At 36.6% G+C, this 15802-nt stretch overlaps 1 protein-coding gene across 4 annotated transcripts in view; it reads left to right on the top strand.

The window, feature by feature from the left end:
- The first annotated feature begins 4751 nt into the window (after nucleotides 1–4751).
- Nucleotides 4752–15802, top strand: part of LOC117412986 (phospholipid-transporting ATPase VB-like) — a 76513-nt gene continuing 65462 nt past the window's right edge. For 3 of the 4 annotated variants that reach the window (XM_058996938.1, XM_058996939.1, XM_058996940.1), the window contains exons 1-2: nucleotides 4752–4979; nucleotides 12263–12313. The gene's annotated coding sequence lies outside the window, so the exon portion shown is untranslated. The remainder of the gene's footprint in view (nucleotides 4980–12262; nucleotides 12314–15802) is intronic. The other variant, XM_058996941.1, reaches the window with a different exon arrangement.

Below are 15802 nucleotides of genomic sequence, written 5' to 3'. Positions count from 1 at the left end.
GATCACCCAAAGTTATCAATACGACAAATAGGTTTGATTATATGTTTACTAAAGTAAATGAAAATGAGACCAAAAATAAATATGCATGAAAAGGTAGACTGGCCAATGAAAAGAAAAATGACAGGTACGTTATTTAAACAGTTTTACTGTACACCTTTTTTATCCGAACTTAAGAAAGATTTTACAAGTATGTGTTCCTTTCTATTAAGTTCATAATGGCTAGAAGGGTAGAATATTATCTGTGAGTATGAACCAATGTTCATTTTTTGCATGACTAGAATACAAATCAAATTTACTGTTACACAAACATTGACAGTGTCACTGGCAACACGTTTATAGTGCAAATTTAAAATGGCATCTAGTTAGGGAGCAGGCGATAATAGAATGAGGCGGGTAATTTAGGAATGCATTCATGGATATAACAGTATAATTGTGTTTCTGAATTGCTTAATATTATACAATATACAATGCTGAAGCTTTTTCAGCGTGCTATTCCAGAATGCTATTTACTGCTTGGAAGTTTTACAGCAATAAAACTCTGCATTATACGAATACCACAAGACCTCTAAAGTGTGTGTCTCAGTGAATAAAATACATTTAAAATGAATATACTCTAAAATGAAAAGATGAAGATGTGACCTGAGCTGCGTCACTTCATTTGAGGGGATTATACTTTGGTGTTGCTTTATACAATTTCTTTACAGCCTTACTCTAACAAGTTCTAGTCACAAATAACACAATTAAATAATACATGCTATTGTTAACTTGGGAAACATACTGATGATCTTGATTTTCTGGTTTTCAAATTCTCAACTCATTGTATCCCCCCACCCTTTTATCCATGAGACAGGGCTTTATATCAATTATCCTTAGCACTTAAAAATGTATTTACAGAATATTCTGGATATAGTAATGTGAAATAAGGTTATGGATCCCTCTGTAATTGAAGTACTAATAACATTTAGTATTTTATATTTTATCACTGCCTCAAATCAGTTCATTACACAGTACATCATTTTTTAAAGTACAGTAATAACATTTACAGTAGTAAAGTAGTAAAGATCTCTCGGTCTTGTCAATTATTCAAAAATCATATAAGGTCAGTTCGGCCTGCAGTACAATTAATAATAATCTTTATTTTTAATATAGCGCCTTTCACAATAGAAATTGCCGCCAAGCGCTTCACGTGAATAAAAACATTGACAAATATAAATAAAAGAATGCAAGAAAATCAATAAAAACAAAAGAAACACATAGAACAGTAAAACAAGGCAGAGAATAAAAGGAACATCATAAAAGTGTTTTTAATCTTGCTTTAAAAGCAGTGCCACTTGGTGCTTCACTTATAGAGCTAGGCAGATCATTCCAGTTTTGGGCCCCTATAACTGAATGCTCTATCAAGTGTGTGTGTGGTTTTTTTTTTAAATCTGTGGGACTTCTGGGCTCTGTTGCTATCCCTTTTTTTTAGCCTTCCTCATTCCATTCCATTCAAATCATGTGATGACGTGATCTCTCAACTATGCCAGCACCAGCTACACTCTGTTAATATACCTGTAGAGATACGATTCTTCACTGCTGAGCATAGATCATATTCATACGAATGACTGGCATGAAAGAGCCCCGAATGCATGCTTTCACCAAAATGTCTGTGCATATCTGGACTCTATAAACTTCTGGATTGTATCCTGACATAAACTCTTAACTGGCTGTTAAAACAAAAAAAACTTTTTTTTTTTTTTGTTTACTGCCAGCTATCATTTTAATGAGCACTTTAGAAGAAAGCAGTGGATATTTTTAAAATCACATTTATTTTCCACTTGTTAAACAATTAAAAAAAAAATAATAAAAACTTTGCCTTAATGGTTGGTGATTAAACTGTACATGTACAAGACTCCAGTTTTGCATGTGTGTATATTTCGTCTAAAAAAAGTTGTTTCTTTTGTGAGTAATAAATACATTTCGATATTTTGTATTGATTCTCATTGTAGTTGTAGCCTATTTCCTTTTCCTTCAGGCTGGCTGTGCAGTGGACCATTGTAATGCCTGGTTTCTCGCACCATGCACAAATTTGGCACTGAGTACATTTATCAGAGTCTACAAGGAGATAAAAGTCTTCTGAGCGGAGTCCAGGTTTTTATACTAGTGAGAGAGACAGTTGTCTTCAAGTACACTCAGTGCATCTTGTAATTAAAGCTATTTTGTTACGTTGTTTCCTCTCTGATTCAGCGTCACACTGTGTTGGAAATGACACCCTTTGTGTTCATCCAAACTACTGTGTCCTGTTCTCTCAAAATAGCAGGATTTGAAATCCCAAAGAAAAATAAACAACTGTACTGCCTTTTTGTGTTATAGGTGTTGTGTCTGATTATGGACTGTAGCAAAGCTGTACAGTATGTCCTTGTAACAAACAAAATAGAGTGAAAAATCCAATTTTCATGACTATAAAACGTTCCATGGATTGCATCTATTTCAAATTGAGCTGCTGAATTGTTATCATCTCTGGTATTTGGGAACAATTTAAGCTTTTGCATTTAATACGGACACAAATATAAACATTTAATAAAACATTGGCTAGTATGTCTATGATGTATACCGACTGCTCGTAAACCATCTGGATGTAATGCAAGGAATATTAGGTAAATGGGAATAAGAGCTGCTCAAAAGAACACTGTCCTGCATTTTATTATCTGCACCTTCTTCAATACACAGGCATCACTGCATCATGCACAGTAATCCACAGACTATATCATTGTGACAAGAAGTATTACTATTTACCTGTTCATATACAAAAGACATTCAGTGGATTGTTTGTGTTAAAATGTTGAATCCAAAATGTGCTGTACTTAACAAGTTAGATATAGGATAGGACAACAGTGATGGTAAGCTAGCCTATTTTTCAAACTCATCAACTCAAGCTTACCTTTAATACACAATATGTTGCTTAAAGAGTGTGCTGTTAAGCCCCCTTTTCAGTCTTCTATTGTATAAAATCTCTACTGTGAATAAACACTGCCTGGCACCTTTATTAGGACCTGTTTACCCCTGGCACCCCCCTGGTGTGAGACATGTTTTCCTGGTATACCCTTGACTACTACTGTAAAGCCAAAATAATGTTGCAGTTTATCTAAGCATTGTTGTGGATCAAGTCCACTGAACAATACTGCACTTACCCTGATGGCGATAGCTACTTTCAAGAAGTTAATGCACCCATCCACCATACCTGTGAATATTCTGAGAAGCATGACAGAGACTTCATGCATCTTCCGTTGCCACCGCAGTCCCTGGTTCTCGGTCCAATTTAATATGTTTGGGAGGAACTGGAATGATGCATTCATTATCATAATCCTCTGTCTGCCTGCATGATATATTAATGACTGAATGGATCCCTTGAGACACCTTCCAGCATCTCGAGGAATATATGCTATCTTGTTTCAAGGCTGTGATCAAGGCAAACCTTATAGATCCTGATAATGTGGCCAGGCAGTGGATTTATATATAAAAATGGGTTTATCTATTCTTGACTGTTCTGGTTCTTTTTTTCCTCCCAAATTAAAATACAGGTACATGTCAACTTGCTAAAGTTTTCAATGTACTCTTCCTGGTCAATAACTATGATACATATTGTATTACATTACAAGTCTGTGTTCCTCAAACAGTGGTTCTGCATGTTCCTGAGCTGAGGTGAACAAGTAACACAATGCAAGGATAAGATAACAAAAAATAAATAACAAAGACAAGCATATTTAGAGATAGCAGTCAGGATAATGCATGATCAATTTCTGGCAAAGTTGGTAAAGAAACATTGACAAAAGAGAAATCTTACACTGTTTAATGCACTTATCAATTTGACCAAACGAAAAATCTAGTGTTTATAAATCCATTCCTTGAGCTATTGTTATCAACACTTAAACATGTGGCTTTGTTGTCTGTACACTTTTAATTGACATGCATATGACAAAGACAATGGGAACCTCCCATGGTTTGCACCAATACTCAGGCTGATGTCAATCATGCGATCTGTGACACATAACAGCCATATATGCAGTTTAAGTAAGGTTTACAGGCACACCTAACAGGTGCAGCAGTAGCAGAAAACTGTCAAACTCTCAAACACAATTTCCTACATATCTACATTCATAAAACCTTTTTGACCATGTAAGATTGCATTGAACGTGGCATAACAATAGGAATCCAAATGCCCCATTAAAAAAAAAAAAAACTGATTTACCTATTACAGTTTACAACTAAACTGAAACAGCAAATGCCACTTTATCATTTTTAAACATAGCAAAGAAACACAACAGGGCGAGGCGGGTGCCTGCATTACCACAGAGAGAAAAGCTAATGAACAACTTTGTATTGGAATAATCCCCTAATACATGCACACAGAGACCACCTTAACAACAGTACTCAACCCCACTCCCACCCACAAAAAGCACTTCATGACATTTGCCGGCATTCTGAGACGATACTACTGCGGTGAGCCTCTTAACCGTCCACCCCATTGAATACAATAAACAGCAGAGTTGTTTGCATTTTATAACCAGTGTTTCTGAAAACGAATTTGCTAACCTTCTGCAAAGGTGTTTTGTTTTCCTAAAAAAAGAAAATTATATATATATATATATATATATATATATATATATATATATATATATATATATATATAAATGGCGTTCCAAATTAGTATTAGAGGCGTAAATGTTGGAAGTAAATGAAGATCTCGTTAAATCTGGGATTGATTGGCTGTCCTGACTCATGGGTACTATTAACTTGTTTGCGTTTCTTTTCAACTGGTTTTTCTACTAGGTGAAGTAGCGCCCTAAGACCAGTACTCTCACCTGAGATACAATGTCACGTTGCTACAGGTATGCTTGTGATTGCTCGCGTGTAAAGAATACATAGACTGTAACTTTTGAGAAGGCAGACGTTTACACAGACGCTTAACAAACAAAACCCAGAATGGCATTTCTGACCAAGTAAGTAACACTTTATTTAAGACTGTACAATAGTAGAGACAAAAATGCACTCTATATTAAACCGCACTGTTTGATACATATGTTTACTGTAGACGAATGAAGCAGTGCTGCAACTTTCAAGCAAACTACTACAGTTCAAGTCAAACGTTGTTTCTACTTATAAGCGCACACGAAACGCCATTTATTTTTTTCAGCCGCTCTGCAGGTTTTTACACACTAATAGCCATGAAATGATACATTTGTACTAATTCAAATATACATTTGTACTAATTCCTCTACACAGGTGATGCAGTTCTATAGCTTGTCTTTTGAAAGTCACCAGGGTTAACCTAAGGAAATGTGGCTTTCTGTCCCATATGTCTTTTGCTATATGAAGTGGTTAGCCAGTTTTTGTCAACATTCCTAAATTAGAAAACCCTTTCGTCTGATGTAGTCCCACGGAGAGGAACCCTAAAAGGTCTATGGAGGGACATAAGTATAAAACGCTTTAGAAATCTATATATTTTTTGTGTGTGTTTTTTGTGTAGGAAAATCTTTATGGGAAAAGTTAAAATGGGGTTATAACAAAGTGTAATTGTCAGCAAAAAGGCTAATCGAAGACAGGAGGTGATATGGGTCTGTAATTCAATTATTCTGACTCAACTATTTTAAAATAATTCTGTCCTAGATTAAAAGTACATTTCTTCTGTTGTGGTCTGATAAAGCCCACAAAGGACCATCCATTAGAGTGCTGTGTATTTGTACAGATTAGCTAATTAGCCAAAATGCTCTGCTACGTGGCCTGGTGCCATGTACAGTCTATATCACAGAATACCTGACATTGTTAAAGTGTTGAGCTATTTTTACTTAGTATGACTGTAGAACGGTTTGTTTGGGGTATTACAGGACTAAAGTACAGGGTAGCTATACTATTTAGGAAGCCTAATGATTTCTACTTAGTACTGTATGTCTGAAGACACCACTTGACAAGCAGATCACTATGGTATTGCATTGGGTGGCACTTGGTGAGCTGTGTTTGGGACACTCTGTAGACTCTCCTATAGCAGAAACCTTAATCATAGAAACTGGCTTAATGTTGTACCTTGCCTGTATAATCATATGTAGACCAACATATATTTATTGTCCTTTCTTATTCATTAAGGATGTAAAGTGCAAATAGGAAGAGCAAGCTGGACTACAGACAGTGATTGAACATATAGACCTTACAAAAGGCTATTCTGTCTTGTAAGAATTTGCTTGGTGCATAATGTATGATGTTCTCTTTTGGCTTACAAGAACCTACCATACTGTACACAGCATCTAATTTTGCTTCAACACCCATTATTCAGCACTCAGCACCAACTCTGTTTCCTGGCACAACATGCCTGTTAATGCACTATGATTCAACAGTGGTTACTCAAAGATAATACAAGGGCCATTAGCAACAGACATTACAAGCTGTGTCTTCATTTTTAAGGCATGGTATTTCTCTGCTAATTTAGTGGAAATTATTAGATTGCTCTCAAATTGATTCTAGCTGTGGAAAAGGATTAAAGAGGAAAAAATGGATCTGCACACAGATGTAGACAAGGTGCAAGTTCACGAGGCTGAAGCCATAAATCAGTGTAGAGAAAGAGAGAACCGCACACTCAGCTGCGCTCCAAAATATCTTTCATTCATAAACTTTTCAATCTTATCTTTAAGTCACAAGCATTTCAACACAGAAGTGCTTTCGTCAGGGTGCAACATACAAGTGTATAATTGCAGTTAAATACAATTGAGGTTATAAGGAACAGGTGAATATAATTGCACATTAGTAAAGTACATTCATGTGCCAGTTAATCAAGAGTTTGCTACAATGTCGCCAGAATATAATTCCACAACACTAGAAAATCTACAAAAAGTTAAGAACATTATCAATGACAACACTATGTAACACAATTTTTGTTCCTGGGTAGTAAGTGTTATTTCCTAATTGCTTATGCCTCAAAAGTATAGAAAATGGCTATTATTCCCCACAAACTTTGCTTTTGTGACCAGGACAGTGATATTTTGAAATTTACCTATTTCCAATGAGAAAACGGGCGAATTTGTGTCTTTTCGTTCACATAAAGTCAGAAAAAAACAACATATGAATCCAAATTAACATGTATTTATACTAAAGTAATACAAAAATGACTACAAAAGATTTAGAAGTGAGTAGTTTTTCGAGATTTACGATTATACTGTAAATCACTTTCATGAATCAGCCCCCAAATGTAGTCTCCCATCATGTTCTCGTAATACTGTCCTTGGTAGCGGCATTCAAAGTCCAGTATATTCTGGTGGAAGCGCTCGCCTTGCTCCTCCCGAGTACGCTCCCATGTTCTACTTGAATTTATCAAGATGAGCATCAAGGATATGGACTTTGAGAGACATCCTACAGCCCATTGTGCCGTAGTTCTTCACCAGAGTCTCAACCAGCTCCACATAGTTTTCGGCCTTGTGATTGCCCAGGAAGCCCCGAACCACTGCGACAAAGCTGTTCCAAGCCGCTTTCTCCTTACTAGTGAGCTTCTTGGGGAATTCATTGCACTCCAGAATCTTCTTTATCTGTGCTCCGACGAAGACACCGGCTTTGACCTTTGCCTCAGACAGCTTAGGGAAGGAGTCTTGAAGGTACTTGAAGGCTGCCGACTCCTTATCTAGAGCTCTGACAAATTGTTTCATAAGGCCCAATTTGATGTGCAGTGGTGGCATCAGCACCTTCCGGGGGTCCACCAGTGACTCCCACTTGACGTTGTTCCTCCCCACAGAGAACTCGGCCCGCTGTGGCCAGTCCTGCCTGTGGTAGTGCGCCTTGGTGTCCCTGCTGTCCCAAAGGCAAAGATAGCAGGGAAACTTGGTAAAACCGCCTTGGAGACCCATCAGGAATGCCACCATTTTGAAGTCTCCTATGACCTTGATGCCATCTCAGAAAAATGCAGATATGTATCCACTTAGGCAGCTGGAACTAAACTGAACTGGTGGGCTTAAGGCCCCTGTATTTATACTACTATTTATATTACTGGAAAGTTCTAGAAGTTACTCCAAGTTTACTCAGCACTGAATCTATCTGGAATGTTCTGGAAAATAGGTAAATTTCAAAATATCACTGTCCTGGTCACAAAAGCAAAGTTTGTGGGGAATAATAGCCATTTTCTATACTTTTGAGGCATAAGCAATTAGGAAATAACACTTACTACCCAGGAACCAAAAAAAAAAAAAAAAAAATTGTTACATGGTGCAATCAATCAGAAAGGCTTGTGTAAAGATTATCAACACTGGATTCAATATAACCCCCAATAGAAAAGAGAAATAACAAGTTCATTAAAAAATGGTACATATAATTAATACAGCAATACAAAAGAAGGACAATGTGAAACCACATAATCAGATCTATTAATTCACATGTCTTAATGTAAGTTGACATAGATCATAAAAGGACTCAACATTCATTCCATTAGGAACCATAGTTTTTAAATAATAAATCCAGAAAGCATTTTCTATTCCCCGTATGATGGGGTCACCTTGCCTGGAGCTGTCAGCTAGGTCCATCACATTGGGCTGGATTTAATACCAGTGATTGGGCAGACCAGGGGGAGTGTTTCATTTCCCCAGTGCGATTTCCAGTGGATGTTGCCGGCTTTATATTACCCATCCCTATCGGGATTGTACCGATGCATTGCAGGCTGATCTTAATCCAATTCAGACCCTACAAGATCTCAGCGCACTGCCGCCCCAACCTATGTTTGTCAGGACAGTGTGGCATAGATAGATCATCTCTTTTAAAAAGGCTACTGCTGGAAAATATATTGGTCTTACCGGTGTCTGCCTAGGGCTACTAGAGTAAACTCAATTTCAACCCCTGGTATCATGGGGATACTTTTCATATATATATATATTTTTGTAATATAGAAAGTAATCTCCAGTGTCCCCAGTGGAACACGAGGTGCATCACTCTTCATGTTAAATATGTTTCTTTTAAAGCCACAGTCAGAACCTCTATATGCTTTGGCATGATCGTGAAGTAACCTTGAATTGACTTGTATAAAAATGGAAGATACTGTACAACAAAGACTTGGTATGGGCCAAAAAGATGTTGTGGCATGGGAAAAATGTTGAAAAGGTTCAGTGACAATGCAGGGCTGTCTTTCTCTCTCTTGTCGATACCCATCAGATAATATTTCCCACTGTGCTGTAATGCTAATGTATGACTTATTTAATTTACTCTCAATTTAATCTAAGAGATATGTGCTAGAAAAACACTTTCTGTTATTGTGCCTGTTTCACATTTTCCTTTACTCTTAAATTACATCATTTTTCATATGCATCTTCCTTAAATGGGGATATTTAATTTAAATGAAGGGACTTTTGAAACACAACTTAATAAGGGAGAGTGGAAACCCCAGGCCATTAGTCAATACCTCCTTTGAAACCAACTATTTAGAATGTGTGCATGGTTGCTTTTTCTCATTTTGTGTAATGTATTCATTTAAATCATTTACACCTTGATGGCATTAACTAAGTAACTACTGGATGGTTTTTAGTGCCTTCTGTTTAACCATACCAGAAATATTGGACTGTAACTTAGCCAGAACTAAGGTTACCATATAACTCCATGTACACAAGGACAGTTCAACCCTAACCCTCACACCCCATTGCATGCTGGTAAGTGTAGTCCTGCTGGGAAAGGTACCTGAGACGGGTAAATGTACCAGAATGTGTTGCGATGTGAGTTGAAAACCCTGAACTGTCCCAAACTGTCCTACTGTACATGGAGTCATATGGTAACCTAGCAGACCACCAAGTTTTCCATCTCACTTTTCACAGCACAGTACCTCACTAATGATTCAGGGGTGCAGGGTTGTTTATTTTTAAATTGATATGCTTTAAAAATGCCACATGGTGACGTCTCACATTTTTAATTCTAGAAGTGTAAATTAAATTGAAATTCAAGGCATTGAGGCATGCTTAAAATAACATTAAAGTCCTACAGATGTTGTGTTGAAATTTAAATGTGGGTTTAATACCGATGTGGGTTTAATAGCTGTCTTTATATTTTTAGATATTGGGGTACACCCCTGAAATGTGTGTGTGTGTCTACGTATTTTTCTCAAACTTAAACACCTGATCAAATGCCTGGCTCGTAATGGTGTAATACAGGACTACAGAAACATTTCTTTATACTGTCATCCTGAACAGTCATCACACAGCAGATCTGGAACATGCACAAATACAGCTAAAACTGTCAAGAATAGGGTCTTTTTAAAATGTGCACAATTGAAAAGATCTTTAGAGTGGGACACATGTAAACACAATCACCTGCAGTTCACACAACGTGTAAGGACCACTGTTCTCTGCCTCACTTCCCACCTTCTTCCTTCCTCCTTACTGAAATATTTATATTACCTACCTCACCAAGAAGCCTCTTAAATTGTATGTAGATTTAATGATTAACGTCTGATTTCGCAGACCAAGCTGCCAATGTACACTGCAGTGACGTTGCAAACATGATGACAAAGAAAAAAGCTAACTCTTCGATTTTTAATTTAAAAGTAGAATGCACCTGTTTTATCACCCATGCCACTGCAATCACAGCCATCCCCATCTGATGGATTTTCCAACTAAAATGTGTTTATCAGAAACTCATTTTATTTTACACTGTAAGTTTAAACAGATATGCAATATTGAATTAGCTTAATAAATAACTACTTTTAATTAGATTTTTTGGAGCGCATCAGGGATGCATAATATTTATTGTACAAATACAGTACAGCAAATACAGTTGAGAGAATTTCCATCAGTGTAAGAAGATTTGCTGCTTGATAATGCTAAATGTTAAATGTCTGAATGAAACAAGAGCTTCCATTAAAGATGAATGCTAATGTTTTCAATATTAAAGAAACTGGTGTCAAGAGGTGCAAGCTTATTTTTTATGCAAATACTGTCTCTTGTCGGGATGCTAGCATTCAATAAGGAACAAAAGGCCAAGGAAATGATACAATCAATTCCTTCAGCAAAGTACGCTTGTCCATTGGCACAGCTCTTTAAATAACAGCTCCAATGTCTTGCTCAGTAAAGGTGTCTCCTGTGGCTGCAACTGGTTGATTTATTACTTATCACCGTCCGTGCAACCTTCCTGCATCCTTTGAAATGTGGGCTAAAGGGTTAAAGGCATGTTTTCAACCCTTGACACTGAAAATAAGCAACCCACACTCAATACCTTATTGTGTTAATTAGTGCATTTGATTTAGATGGAGGTAAATCCACTGTGTAATTCAGATACATTGTCATTATATTGTATTGCATGGCTGAAAAGTGTGTATATTTGGCTACATGTTCACTTCTGTATGATTTAAAGGTGACATTTGCTACGGGGTTTAAATGACTTTCTTGTGTGTTTTGTAGTTTCTCATATTACTCATTCAGCCTTAAGAGAAATCCAGCTGCCTTTACTTTGATGGAATCCGCTCTACGTCAAATCCATTAATCCTTTGTATAATCCTATTATTGCGCAGCACGTAGACATTATTCGCATAATGTTTCTGTAGTACCTGTTCTTCAGCCAAAGAGGCTTAGAAGTGTTTACTGATACATCAGCCTCCTTTACCAAGACGCTGCAGTTTTATGCTAACATTTACATCCTTGTATCCATATCGACCCTCTACCTTATTGAGCTCCTGTGTGCCCTTGTAGCCATATTAACTTTTCTAAAATATGCAGTGTATTTGAACACAAAATAATGCTACTAGTCTTTCAGAAAGGCAGACTATCCTAATGTTGTGTTGATTACAAATTGCTGTTTGGCTAAACTATTGTATAAAATGTACAGATATAGATATAGATGTATAGATGGGCAGCAGTGTGGAGTAGTGGTTAGGGCTCTGGACTCCTGACCAGAGGGTCGTGGGTTCAATCCCCAGTGAGGGACTCTGCTGTTGTACCCTTGAGCAAGGTACTTTACCTAGATTGCTCCAGTAAAAAAACCCAACTGTTTAAATGGGTAATTGTATGTAAAAAATAATGTGATATCTGTATAATGTGAAATAATGTATAATGTGATATCTTGTAACAACTGTAAGTCGCCCTGGATAAGGGCGTCTGCTAAGAAATAAATAATAATTATAATAGATGTATAGATATACAGATGTATAGATATGTGTGTATATATATATATATATATATATATATATATATATATATATATATATATATATATATAAACAATTTCAGATATAATTGATATATAATATAATTGATGTCATTTTCTTGGTCTTCTGCAGGTTCTCAGTCCTATTAAGATGATGTCAGAGACTTCCCGTACAGAAGAAAAGGTGAGAGGAATAAAATACCTGTGGTCAGAGTATACACAAATATCTGTTTTATCTTTACAAGGGGTTCAGTCTAGCTACCCTCTCTTAGTGACCCAAAGATTAGTTCCCTTTAAAGGGTAAAGTCTTGGCACGTGTCTCGTTTTTAGTTTGTGAAAACATTGTACAGCCCCAAACGAGTCCTTGCTTGCTGCTATAAACACAAGCCATGGGTTTCCACTTCAAAGAATCCTACTGGAAAATGACGTTGAAGTGCGGCCATGAGTTCACTTTTAAATCTGTGCGTAATACGAGACCGACATTTGGCTGGGTTCAATAGAGAGATGTTAAACAAGTTGGTTTGACCTCCGTTTCTTAGCCACTGAATTAATGAGAACCAGTTCATTTGATCACAGTTCAAGTGGGTACACATTTTAGTGACAACTGACTTTTTAATGGAGCTCTCCGTGTTTCTTTGCAACGCCACTCTGCACACAACGTGAGCGCTCACTGGCCAGGTATTTGCAGCACAGCAGTCAGACCATGTGAACTAGTGTAATGAGACAAGCATGCTTTTCAGATATTTTATTTGCTATTGCAAACTGATATGTTGCGCATTTGTAAATAATGTATCTTAAAAATCCCCAGTAAGACTTCCCCTTTTAAAATAAGGCCTGTTTCTTACCTATTGTATCACATTTTAACTGCAGTAAAATAACAAGAATCCCTTATCTGCATAAGGACAAGATGACATGAATCAACTAGCTAGAACAGTTAAAGCCATAGCAATTTAAATAGAATAAAACAATGGTGCCAACCGCACTTAATTATCTGTAATTGCAGCTCTTACCTCTCCTTAATCACTATCATTGAAAAATGTTAGTACAAAACCACCAAATACTATTATATATTCACAATTGTACTAGCTAATTATTACTCAAGCAGATTATGTTATTATTTCTAAAGCTACAGTATTGAGAGTTTCATAGAGATAATTGATGTTTGATGATGTATTTTTTTACCATCTACTGTTAACCCAGTATCCAGCAAAGCATATAATCTCGATTTTAAGAATACTCGTTTGATCTGCTTTTAATTAACTCAGATTGGCAGACGTGTCACCCTTCCATACATATACACACTTCCATATCTTTTCCATACATATGCATCACACTTCCATATCTTTTCTGGATCTATTCGTCTTTTCACATGTGAGGTTAAAGAAGTGATAACAAAGGCTTTTAAAATCTATTTCTTACCTATTGGCACCACTGCATAATATGTAACATTTGTGTCAGTATGCTTGTAAACCAGATGATCTGCCAAAAAATCAGGTGAAGTAAAGTATAATGCCTAGTTAATGAGGTATCGGATATAGCAGAAGAAAATAAGTGTGGAGGAATGCATGTTAATTTAGTGAAATTCTTTGCACCTGTCAGTTTGTCAGGTTCCAATAAAAAGTGACATGCGCCACGATAAACATAATATTGCTGCCTATGATTGAGTGTTCTTCAAGTTATTAAAGCTATAGCTCATTAGTAGTGTTTGTAGCAACAAAATAATTTCATAAATCATCTATTTCTCGCACTTCCATTTGCTTCATATGTCTCAAATGTGCAGTTTTGAAAGAATCATGTATTTTCTTTAAATCGTAGCATTTCTCAGAATGGTGTATTTTTAGGAAGTCTCTTGCTGCTTTACTTTCTAAGTCATGGGTCGAAGCATGTTACTGGCTGAAAGCATGCCAGTCAATTGGGAAAGCAGGTTGGTTTATTTATTTATTATTATTATTATTATTATTATTATTATTATTATTATTTATTTCTTAGCAGACGCCCTTATCCAGGGCGACTTACAAGATATCACATTATTTGTACATACAATTACCCATTTATACAGTTGGGTTTTTACTGGAGCAATCTAGGTAAAGTACCTTGCTCAAGGGTACAGCAGCAGTGTCCCCCACTGGGGATTGAACCCACAACCCTCCGGTCAAGAGTCCAGAGCCCTGACCACTACTTCACACTGCTGCCCAGTATGGAGTTTATGACAGAAGAGTTGACCTTGAAGGGATGGGGCCAATGTAACAAGATGAAATGAACAAGAAAATATACCACTACCTGAAAGCAAGGCTTACAAACAGGGATGTATTTAACGCTGTGAAGTTGCAGATATCATGTTTTAAAATATAAATACATGTTTGCAGTAACATGTGTTTCTTTCAAAACTGCACATTTGAGACCAATGTTGCGATACATCTTGCATCTTTGAAGTACAGTAAAACAAATACTGTTCATGACATTAGTATATAACAGAAGTCTTCACTTTCTGTAGTGGATGTGCTAATTGAATTATAAATTGTTTGAGTGGTTCAAAATAAAACATTAATATCTATTAATACAAAAAAAAACCATTTAATGGATATTTAGTCCCCTTATAATATATGTGACTAATGCAGGGAAGACGGTTAGGCTGATGCACTAGCAGGTTGTTAATTTAAATGTAAAAATTAACAATGCCAAGAAATCTCAAAGCTATTACAGTAATAATGGCAATCTTCAAAAGTACCCTCTTCAAGCCTCTTTAGTGCATTTTAGTACAACCCAGGAGGAAATTAAGCCAGGAAGCATGCCTACATACTTAGCATGATAGTGTTTAAAAATGTAATATCTGCTTACCGGCCATAAGTAAGTCAGTGAAGTGAATGCATATTTCAATATATGTAACAATGTTGGTCTATATCTTCCACTCCCGGCAAACTGCAGGGAAATTGCCCGCTCCATAGTACATTTATTAAATGGCCAGTTTGCCCAACGTAGAAAATCTGCCCCTATAGGTCTTACTTGAAAGTGACTGCATTTTGCAATTGAAGCCTACTTCACAACATAGATGTTTTATACCATTTCTGCTTTTGGCAACACAAATTGAAAATGATGTATTTGTATCCCCACCGATGCTACATTTCTGGGCAGTTCTGAGCTTTTATTGCTTGTCAATACATGTGTGTTTCATCTTGGAGCTGACGGTCTCTAGATATTATGAGCACAATTTAAAGACGGATGGTGGCGAGGGATCTGTTCTGCTGAGAAGCACATCTATTTTATGTTGTGTGTTCACACAGCTGTGCTGGCTAGGGATGCTTACAACCCCTCTTGACAAATGGGACAGCACTGCATCTATGTGTTCCTAATTATAACGTATGCACTACAGGAATGTCCAAAGTACATTAGCAGCAGCTGCTCATTCCTAGTACTGAATTTCCACTAGTGATGTGTAAATGATTTGTTATCCAATGCTTTCTAATTCAGTAGCTAATCCCTGCAGTATACAAAGGGAAATTCTACCAATGTATGGGTCTGCTTTGCATAGTATAATGTAAAGGGAATGCATCCTATAATAAACATTGGGGGGGGTCTATTCAATCTATCTAAACAGTGGTGGATCGAAAATATAATTTGTTAAGTGAAAATAAAGAAGAGTGCAACAGCAAAAGTTCCTTGATATTGACTCCAA

This window comes from Acipenser ruthenus, chromosome 23 (genome assembly GCF_902713425.1).
Source record: "Acipenser ruthenus chromosome 23, fAciRut3.2 maternal haplotype, whole genome shotgun sequence".
Taxonomy (NCBI): domain Eukaryota; kingdom Metazoa; phylum Chordata; class Actinopteri; order Acipenseriformes; family Acipenseridae; genus Acipenser; species Acipenser ruthenus.
This window is presented reverse-complemented; position numbering and strand designations above follow the sequence as displayed.